The sequence below is a fragment of the Vanacampus margaritifer genome, chromosome 13, assembly GCF_051991255.1.
Source record: "Vanacampus margaritifer isolate UIUO_Vmar chromosome 13, RoL_Vmar_1.0, whole genome shotgun sequence".
Classification (NCBI taxonomy): Eukaryota; Metazoa; Chordata; class Actinopteri; order Syngnathiformes; family Syngnathidae; genus Vanacampus; species Vanacampus margaritifer.
The window spans coordinates 14,135,137-14,145,623 of NC_135444.1; the positions used below are offsets into that span (position 1 = coordinate 14,135,137).

The 10,487-nt window shown below is 40.6% G+C and overlaps 1 long non-coding RNA gene across 1 annotated transcript; it reads right to left on the reverse strand.

Moving 5' to 3' along the window:
* Positions 1-1,278: 1,278 nt before the first annotated feature.
* Positions 1,279-10,114, reverse strand: LOC144062135 (uncharacterized). Its single transcript, XR_013296342.1, has 4 exons — positions 9,978-10,114; positions 9,653-9,873; positions 6,576-6,678; positions 1,279-1,374 (listed from the first exon to the last, which is right to left on the reverse strand). It is a non-coding gene; the product is annotated as an uncharacterized LOC144062135 (long non-coding RNA).
* Between the last annotated feature and the right edge of the window lie 373 nt (positions 10,115-10,487).

Here is a 10,487-nt window from a genome sequence, read left to right on the forward strand (position 1 = left end):
CCCGGACTCCTTTAAAACCCGAAGCCAGACATTCTGACAGCTGAATTTGTTAACTCAATTTTGTACTAAATGTTAAAATCACAACTCTGCATGGAAGCCAAACCCTCCTTTGAAACCCTGCCTTTTTTTAAATCTGAGGTCATACATTCTGACAGCTGTATTTTTCAACTAAATTTTGTAACAACTGTTAAAAATCGTTGCATGGGAACCAAACCCTTCCTTCTTTGAAACCTTAATTTGAAACACTGCCTCCTTTAAAATCTGAGGTCACATTCTGACAGCTGAATTTTTTAACTCAATTTTGTAACAACTGTTAAAAATCACTGCATGAAAGCCCAACCCTTCTTTGAAACCCTGCCTCCTGTAATATCTGAGGTCACACATTCTGACAGCTGAATTTTACAACTCAATCTTGTAACAAAGGTTAAAATTGTGAAAATGGAAGCCAAACCCTCCTTTGAAAACTAATTTTGAAACCCAGACGCTTTCAAAACTGATCTTACACATTCTGACAGCTGAATTTTTTAACTCAATTTTGTAACAACTGTTAAAAATCACTGCATGAAAGCCCAACCCTTCTTTGAAACCCTGCCTCCTGTAATATCTGAGGTCACACATTCTGACAGCTGAATTTTACAACTCAATCTTGTAACAAAGGTTAAAATTGTGAAAATGGAAGCCAAACCCTCCTTTGAAAACTAATTTTGAAACCCAGACGCTTTCAAAACTGATCTTACACATTCCGACAGCTGAATTTTTCAACTCAATTTTGTAACAACTGTTAAAAATCGCTGCATGAAAGCCCAACCCTTCTTTGAAACCCTGCCTCCTGTAATATCTGAGGTCACACTTTCTGACAGCTGAATTTTACAACTCAATCTTGTAACAAAGGTTAAAATTGTGAAAATGGAAGCCAAACCCTCCTTTGAAAACTAACTTTGAAACCCAGACGCTTTCAAAACTGATCTTACACATTCCGACAGCTGAATTTTCAACTCAATTTTGTAACAACTGTTAAAAATCGTTGCATGGAGGCCAAACTTTCCTTTGAAACCCCGACTCCTTTAAAACCCAATGTTACACATTCTGACAGCTGAATTTTTCAACTAAATTTTTTAACAATTCTATATCTTTTTTTTTTAACCTTTTCCTATAAAAGGTTAAAGGTTGCCTAGCAGTAGCATAGCCAGTCTTGTAGAGAATACATTCCAAATGGAAAGACTTCCCATAAGATTTGCACAAATTGCCTCATTCTTGCAAGAAGGCCCACAGCGGAGGTGCGGATGTGTGTGAAAAAGAGGACACGTATACTGTACTGTATGTAGGGGGAGGGGGCTGGCTCTCCTTCTGGTGAGGATTTGATGCTGATGAGGTCTGTAATGGAAGAGAAAGGGGAGTGTGAGGGGAATAGATTGGGACCCCGCTCTTCTCTAAGCACTTCTTCCACGCGTGCCTATTTATTTCCATGCGCCTTTGCTTTGACCTTTCTCCAGCCAATGACGGTAAATTCACATCGGCGCCTCAGAGTCACACATCTCGCTTCTGTATGATTTTCTTGTTTATTATTTTTATTGCTGCCCACGACGCAGAGGGTGCAGTGTTTCATCCGGGGGGGCTTATGACTCAGATAAATCGCACCTGTGACATCGTGCATAAGCTTTGAATATGCAAATTAAGAGGCAGACATCGATGCATACTCCCCGCTCGTCCATTTGTGCTTTTGCTTCAAACACAATCAGACTTCTCCTTCATGAATTTGCTGAGCTTGTTGGGGGAAAACAATATGCACGCCACCGTCACTTCATTTGGCACACCGATCAGCATCAGATGCTCAACGTATGAAAAATCACTATGTTGACGGCTAAAATATCAATGTTTGATAGTAAATTATATGATACATATCGATATTATCCCAAATAAGCAATCCAGGCTACCACATATTTTAAGAAAGTGTGTAATAATCACAATGTTGGAAGCAAAAATGCATTTGATGCAACACGACATAGCAATATTGATATTTGATGTCGATACAACACGTCTCAATAATAGAAAAGAACCAGTCCTGACCAGCTGTTCAGCAGCATATATAACACAGGCCTGCGCATGTGGCTAAATGCATGCAGCTATGGCAACAAATATACACAAAGACAATGCTGTGTAATAGGAAACATTCCAGATTGAGGGGGGGAGGAGGTGTAAACGTATTCGTAGACATGCTGCGTGGCATGACCGCCTCAGACAAAAGAGATACACGCAGCCAAAAACACAGATGGAAAACACTCCCTCTGTCTGTTCTCCTCTCACACACACACAGCTCCTCCTCATCCTCCTGTCGTGGAAAGCAGATGCAGGCAGCACGGCGGAGATAGCGAGCGTGTCGGTCCACACCGAAGCGGCCATGTGACTAAAAATAAATGAATCCTCGGGTGAGGGAGAGCCACGCTCAAAGGTCTTAAAATAGCCGCTCAAACAAAGGGGCAAATAAACGAGGAGTGGGTTTTATTTTCAAGAGGAAACCACCCACCCGACCGCCCGCCTTTACCACTCACTCTCTCACGGCAGCTACTCCCCGGTTGCTAGGTTACGACACTTGTGGCCACCATCCTCGGCCCAAAGGTGCTCTTGCTTGCGCGTCATGTTTTTTTTATGGGGTATGTTTGTGTTGTGATTTAGTGATGCATTGGGAGCAGTAGCGAGGAGGTGGGGGGCTGGATGTTTGTGTGTGTGGGGGTGGGGGGGGCATCCTACAGTTCAATTTGTAAGACCACAGTTTGTGTTTGACATGTACCATGGAAACAGAGAGGATGCTAAATTGAGTGTGCTAACTGTCATTGCAAGGGGAGGTGAATGGAATGGAAGGCCCACATACTGTATATGCTCGTGTCGTTTTGCGTGTAGGAAATGTAATATCGAGTGTAGAGAAAGGTGAATACCGATACCAGGTTTCATATCGGGCCGATATCCGTCCTTATTTAAAGGTATCAGTACTCGTGACGAGAGACGATACGGGCCGTTTTGAGATTAGGAAATAGAAATCAGAAGAATAGAAAAGTGCCATTAATATTATGCAATTTTAAAGAAATGCTATATTGACACATATAAATGTATTTATTTTAAAATGATCTGTAATTGTTTTTACCTTATTTTGTTTTTCTAATCTCAAGAATGCATTGATGAAAATGGTCTTCAATCGCAAGTTACAGAACATCTCCCAAATTAGCATCTACTATAGCTATTAGCACTCTATAAGCTAAACATGCTCAATGCGTAGTTTTCACTTAAATAGATGTCACTTTTTCCACTGAACGAACAATTCTGCTGCATTCTATGTTGTTTCTATAAACCTATGCAAAATGGTGACTGAATGTATGTTGTCTGTCATGACCAGTCGTGTTTGCTAGCGGCTTGATAGCTTAGCCAGCTAACGTAGCGCATTATATCAAAGTCAGGTTAAAGTTTTTTTATTTACATTTTCATGCCGCTATTGGTACAGGTTTAGTTTTTAAAAATAATTTCCCATTTTTAACTTAACATTGTTTTGTATTTTTCCCTTTTTCAGTATTTCTTTCTACATTTCTTAAACACGTTTCCTTAGTTTACCATTTTTTGTGATTCTGTCTTTTCAGAACTAACTGTCTTCTCACTGGCCTAAATGTTCTCGACAGGAGGCACATACTTTGTGAATTAAGTATGTGATTAACGATATATATTTTTTAAACTGCCAGTGGTTCGGCCTGCGATTAGTTTTTTTTACCCCATAGTGGAGAAAAGAGCTTCTAAAAATACATATTTTATTTGTGGACACAGCTTCAAACAACCTTGTAGCACTGGCACTATTGGCACAAAGAGGACTTTTTTTCTTCTTTTTTTTTACGGTGCCTGAGGGAAGCAACTCACAAAGTGAAATAAAACACAAAAGTGACTCATGCACTTTACTGGGAACAGTTGTTGCCGTTGATGTTCAGCTCTGCATAATTTGGTCCCCTTGTGTGAAGCAGCGGAAGAGCTGCTCACTCGGTGAAGGTGACTCTCTGAAGTGACAAATTCGGCTATGATCCCGGCAGAGATGCCTCGCACAGAAGCTATGATGTGAAATCCATCTTGTAACACCGGTTTTCTACCGTTTTTTTTAGCCGCCTTCCTAACTTTGTTGGATTTTTTGGAATGCAATAGAGTAAAAGTAGTGTTTCCTCAAAAACAAAAATGAACGCAACCAAAGTTCAAACAAATGCGTAATATATTTAATCTGGGGGATGGCGCTGAGGTCAAAGTTAAGGCCCGAGGGACGTGTCGTTTCCTTTCCCTCCCGTGGCTCCAGGGGGCTTGGCGGACATTGTTTACTGGTCACAGAGTTTCTCCTTCGCCTCCCTCTGGTCAGCAGGGAGTGGGCCAGCTTTTAAAGCTCGGGCCTGGTCCAGGTGATTTAAAGCAGCCTGAGCTTTAGCCGCCCCATTCCACCAGTTCCTGGCTTTCATTTGAGCCTCAGTTAAAAAAAAAACGTAGAAAAAAAGATCACAGTCCTCGTGTTCCACTCTCCCCAGGAGGTTGTTACTGCATCCTGGGGAGATTTACTGGGCAACCTTGTGTGCCAGGAGACGCTTTTATTGTTTCTTTTCGCTTTCATTTTCGGGCTGTTGTCCGTCGCAATGCACAAGTCAACAACTCAGAAACAGAGGAGTAAAAAGTCATTTTGGTCTTTTAGTTCATCCTTTTGCCACAGCAAGTCATTGAGGTGTCATTTGTAAGATGATGGGTGTATCCAATTTTTATTAAGTGATTAATCGTGACTAATAAAAATTCTAAGATGCGATTAATCTGACTAAAAAATGTAATTGTTTGACAGCTCTAGTTTATACCTAAATGTTGCCGCTGTGAAGAAAATTGTGACAGCCTAATATACATTTTTGCCAGTTTCTGTAAAGGAACAGCACATTTGATAAACTTTAGATTTTGAATTAAAATGTTCAGTTTTCCAAATGCCTTAACGTTTTTGGAAATAAAGTGAAAAAAAAATGCTACTAATGTTGCCAGTCAAAATATTACATAGGGAAAAACAGTATGCCATGAGTAAAGTTGTAATTTTACAAGAGCAAAGTGGCGAGAGGGTTACGAAAATGAAGTTGTAATATTACTAGAAAAAGTCAAATTTTTATTATTTTTTTTAGAAAATTCATTAATTAAATTATCACTTACTATTGCGACCCAATTCTGGAAATGTTTTACTTCAAGAAAATCTTCATTATATTATTGTGATGACATCAACGTGTGCAATAACTGAAACTACTCATTTACTGTAATTATAACGAAAATGCAATTACATTAGTTTTTGTCTTCGTCAACAAACTTCATGAGCTTTTGGTGTTGATTTTAAATGTATTAATTTGACCCAATCTGACCCAAGAAAGAAGGTCTAGCAGTACTTTGAGAATTGTAGTTTACTTTTACTTTATAACACTATTTTTGCACTCTATTCCATGTATTTTAAAAAAGGGATGTTTGATACCTTTAAAAAAATTTGAATTTTTTTTTTTTTTTTTTTACAAGTACTCAACTTCTGAGTAGTCACTTTTTGATACATGAAATTTCCAAAAGCAAAAACATTGACAGATACTTTTAAAGAAAGACCAATATATCTCAATATAGCCTTTTCCCTTAAAATTGTATTAAATTAATGGCAATTTTCCGTCCGTCCGTCCGTCTTCTTCCGCTTATCCGGGGTCGGGTCGCGGGGGCAGCAGCTTTAGCAGGGAAGCCCAGACTTCCCTCTCCCCAGCCACTTCAGCCAGCTCATCCGACGGGATGAATGGCAGTTTTCCATTCTCCTAATTTCTAATCATAAAATGGCCACAAGATGGATAATTGCCCCCCCCCCCCCCAAAAAAAGGAACAAACCTGCTTTAAAAACTAATTTCAACAAACTAACTGCTGTTTTTTGTACGCTTTTTTTTCTCTCTCCAAAGTTCTCCTTTTTCGTCATCTCTCAAATCTGATTATGTCCGATCATCACAATATAAATTACAACGGAGGGAGTAGGCTATGTCAAATTCCTCGGTTTGGCAGAAAAACTGGAAAGGCCTACAGATACTTCGAACAGTACACACCAAGCACACACACGCGTACACATACACTGGAATCGTTTGGGCGGGAGCTTTGCCGCTGGCTAGCAGACGCTAAGCAGGAGACAAAATGTCTTATTAGGAAGTCAATGAGAACCAGATCCTCTATGAACTTGTCCTTCATAAAGCATGCTGGCAGGAAAGGCTGGGGGCTCTACTAGTGGAGCTGAGACCTTCATGTGAGGAGGGGAAAGAGAAGGATGGTAGCTTGCAAGGGGGGCGGGGTGTTGGGGGACACCTCTGGGACCAAGTGCTCGTCCCTTCAAAAGGAGGAAAAGGAGCGCATTGATCTGGCCCACGCCTGTGATGTGAACACATTTATTCCGACACTCTGTGTTGTCATTTTCTTTTAAGTCGCTCGTGTTGGGCGATGTACGGTTTGCGGGGGTGGAGATGAATGCCCCCCGTTAGGCTAGTGGCAAGGACTTTTTAGAGCCAATAAAAATCACTTGAGCAGACCTGTGATTGATCTTGTGTCAGCGGACGTCTGATGCTCGCTGCCAGGCTTGCTCTTCTTCTGTCGGCGCGTGCGGAGGCGTTCTTCCAGCAGGTGGCGCTGACTCTGTGCAGAATGTAAACACAGGATGAGGGCATTTCACTTAGCGATGCATTGAGAAATGACACGTTGACAGTAGAATATCTACTGTTTATGCTCCAATAGATGCCATGTCTCAGTTAAACCACTTTAATAAATAAACGCCTCCCCTCAAATTGACCCTGGACTTCTTAAGTGTTAAACTACAATCTGGTACATGCCTGAATAGTGGTCTCCACTCCAAAGGATGCCATCCCTTAGTTAAACCATTTGAAGAAAAAACATGCCTCCCTTCAAATAGACCCTTGAATAATTAACCTTTCCCCTCTGATATGGCGCACTCGAATAAGTGACCTCCGCTCTAGTAGATGCCATCCCTCACCACTGAAACAAATAAATACCTCCCCTCAAATAGGCCCATGACTCTTCAGCTGTTCTCCTCCAAAATGGAACACTCCCATAACATTGCCTCCACACCAGTACACCCCATTCCTCAGTTAAATTACCTCACCAAATTAATGCCTCCCCTCCAAAAGAACTCTACTGAGACACGCTCCCCAAAAGTGGCTACCACTCTGGTAGATGCCATCTCTTAGTTAAACTACTTAAACAAATAAATGCCTTCCCTCAAATAAACACTTGATTGCTCCGGAACGGAATCGAGCCTGGGAACTCTTAAGTTGAATGCCTTGTTTATACTGCAGTCCTCCTTGTTTCGAAAACATGTTTTCGAGGCAGGTCACCTGCAGTCCTCCCTATTTCAGAAACATGTTTTCGAAGCAGGACACGACTCATAGAAAGGGTGCCTGGGAGAGGGCTTGGCCAGCCCAGTTTCTCACGCTCATCCCTACTTGTTAAAGAATAAAAGACGGAGCGGCACGCTGTTTGGGTAGAGTCAGCTGAGGGAAGCGTACGTTCGCCCAGCCGTTAAGCAGCTCGTTCTACCCGGACCGTCGGCTCTCCGGTCTAGTGTCAAGGTAAGCGCTGATGTGATTATATTATGCTGCTTAGCGTTGAAGTGTGTTGATTGCTGTTTGTGGGGAATAAAGGGCACAATTATTCTAGCACAGTATATCAGTCTCTGTGTATTCATTGTTGCCGCCGATCACTCACGATCCTGCATAAAAATATAAAAGTGAAGTAGTGTTTTCCACAAAACAGTTATGTACTACAGCAGTTTTTGTGCATCTGGCGCAATCTGTGCAAGGTACAATTAAACTAACAAATAGTTAGCAGTTTAGCCTTGGTGGAGGTCCTCCTCTGAGCGCTATGCTATTTTTTTCATGTAATGTTGTGTTCTGTTGTAACCATCTACTGAAGATCCTCCAAAGCACTCCAATGGGAATACATCCGAGTTTGCGGCTGTCACCAGAAGTCCCTGTGGCGGGAAGCGTGGGACGTCGCTGAGGAGTTTCCTGGCCAAGGTTTGCGGGATTCCCTCTGTTTAACCCCACTCGCTTCCTGTCCCGGCAAGGAAGAGTGACGCGCTCGCCAGCGACTCCCCTGGCAGGATACACAAGCTTGCCGTGCTTTATGACCTTCAGCCAAATCCTCAGTACAAAACACTCGTCCAATCGAGTCAGAGGAGAAATTTAAATGCTCAAAGAAGAAAACAAAAAGCAAAAACTCTTAAGCTGATTCAGAAATCCTTCCGCTTCATAAAGTCTCTCCCCAATTTTTTTTTTGTAAGAACAGAGAAAACAAAATTTTCTAATAATTAGTTAGATCTTAACTAGGACTTAAAACATTTGAGTAAAATTACTCTATTACTATAACTGTGCGGTGAAACGTTGATTTTGTGCACTTTTACGTTCCAGAAATTCTGACTAAAATGAAATCCAAAGCAGTATTTTTCATAGAAAATAATGTAAATCTAATGAATCTGTTCCAAAACATAAAATACATTTTAGAGAATAGCTATCACATTATGGACAAAAACTGTGAAATAAATCTAATACTCAAGTGGATAGCATGACTTTTACCTTTGTTGAAAATGCTTGACCACAGCGAGGAGGAAAAAAAAATTGAGAGCCATTATTTGTCTTCTTTCTTTTCAAACTTCACTTTCTGTTGAATTACGTAAAAACGGTTCAATAGAGGGCAAGGCCAATTACACAATGCAAGCTTTTATTAATAACTGAAGATAATAAAAAAACCTCCTGATCTTGTTCATCCAAACTTAGGTAAGTTGGGGAACATAGATGTAACATCTTGTCAAAAGTCAGTCCTTCCAAATAAAAGCACTCATTATAATACATTTCAGCACACTTTACTTATCCCTATGGTGGCGTATTTAACAGCACATTCAAACTATTTTGTGAATGTTTATTGAGTGTGACTGTTAAATAAGGCCCCATAGAGAAGAAAATAAGTGTGAGGTTTAGTAAGAGGTTTTTTTTGTTTGTTTTTTCTGGAGAGTTGTTAATAAAAGCTTGAATTGCGGAAATATGCCTTGCCGTGTCTGTTTAACCATTTTCATGTAATTCATGAAAATGCTTCAGGTGGACACGCATTGATTCTGGGTAATGAATGTCTGAGTGTGAACTGATGTCCAAAAAATAGGGACAACATTTTGATGGGGGAAAAAAATTGAAAACCTAACCTTGAAAACAAACTAGGGCATACTAAAAAACGATTTTTCACTTCATTACTGAAACAGATTCTCCTGAAGCTTTATTTGGAAATTTTCTAAATTTGAGCAGTTCAAATGCAAAGCAATCAGACTTCAGTCAGTCAGGATAACCAGGCATTTATTAGGGGCGAGGGTTTTATTTTTAGAAACATATTATTAGCATTTTGTTTCGCAAACAAATAATAAAACTTGCTAATTAATTGAATATGCATTACAAATATTACATTTAATACCACGTATTTTTTTCCTGATGAAAAAAAGAAGTTGTCTATTTGAGGGGGGCGTGTATTTTTTCTATATGTATGAGGCTACTAAAAAGACAGCCAATGTTTGTGTATAGAAGCGTATTTAATTGTAAACTCAGCAAACCTGCAAGACGTGACAATGTACGCACGCCGACTGAGTGATGACTGACTGTTGTTGCCGAGTCGCTTCCTTCCTCCCTGCTTGTTTTCATCACGGGCCCCTCAGACCGAGACGGGGGCCCAGGCAGCGAGCCTGGACTACATCAAAAACACAACAGACGCTGCAGCCGGAAGATAGGCAGGAACTGCTGTGGCTCCGTTGCTGTTTGTTATCAGGAACCTGACCTAGAATGAGCACAGACGGGGTGAGTGCTCGCCAGGTGGGGAGGAAGGGTCGCAAAAAAAACAACATCCAGTCTGCTTTTGTCTGCGAAGAGAAGATCACCCACCTGTGTTTTTGTATCTGATTACTTAATGGGTCTCTCTGTGCAGCGTCATTATCCAATTTGTCTGCAATCCTCTCTCTTGTTGCACAGCGTCATGTGGAGGAAAATATGTTTCCCGCTTCTTTGTGAGTGCAGCCACGTTGACATGTTGTCATATGGAATTCAGTGGAGCAGAGTCATCCGGCAAGGCCAAACAATACTCTGAAAATACACAGATACAACGCAGTAAATTTGAATATCATGGAAAATTGAATTCATTTCAGTAGTGCATTTCAAAAAGTGAAACTGATACTACACAGTCCCACAAGTGAAATATTCCATGAGTTTATTTTAGTCATTTTGATGATTATAGCGTACAAAAACCCCAAATACACATCTTACATAAGAAACAATTAACATTTTAAAGAGGTAAATTAGGCAGCCATTTGGCCGTCTCATGAATTTGTTAAATGTGGAAACTTTTCAGTAAATATGTTCGATACCATTTTTTTAAAGACCGATTCCAATACGAGT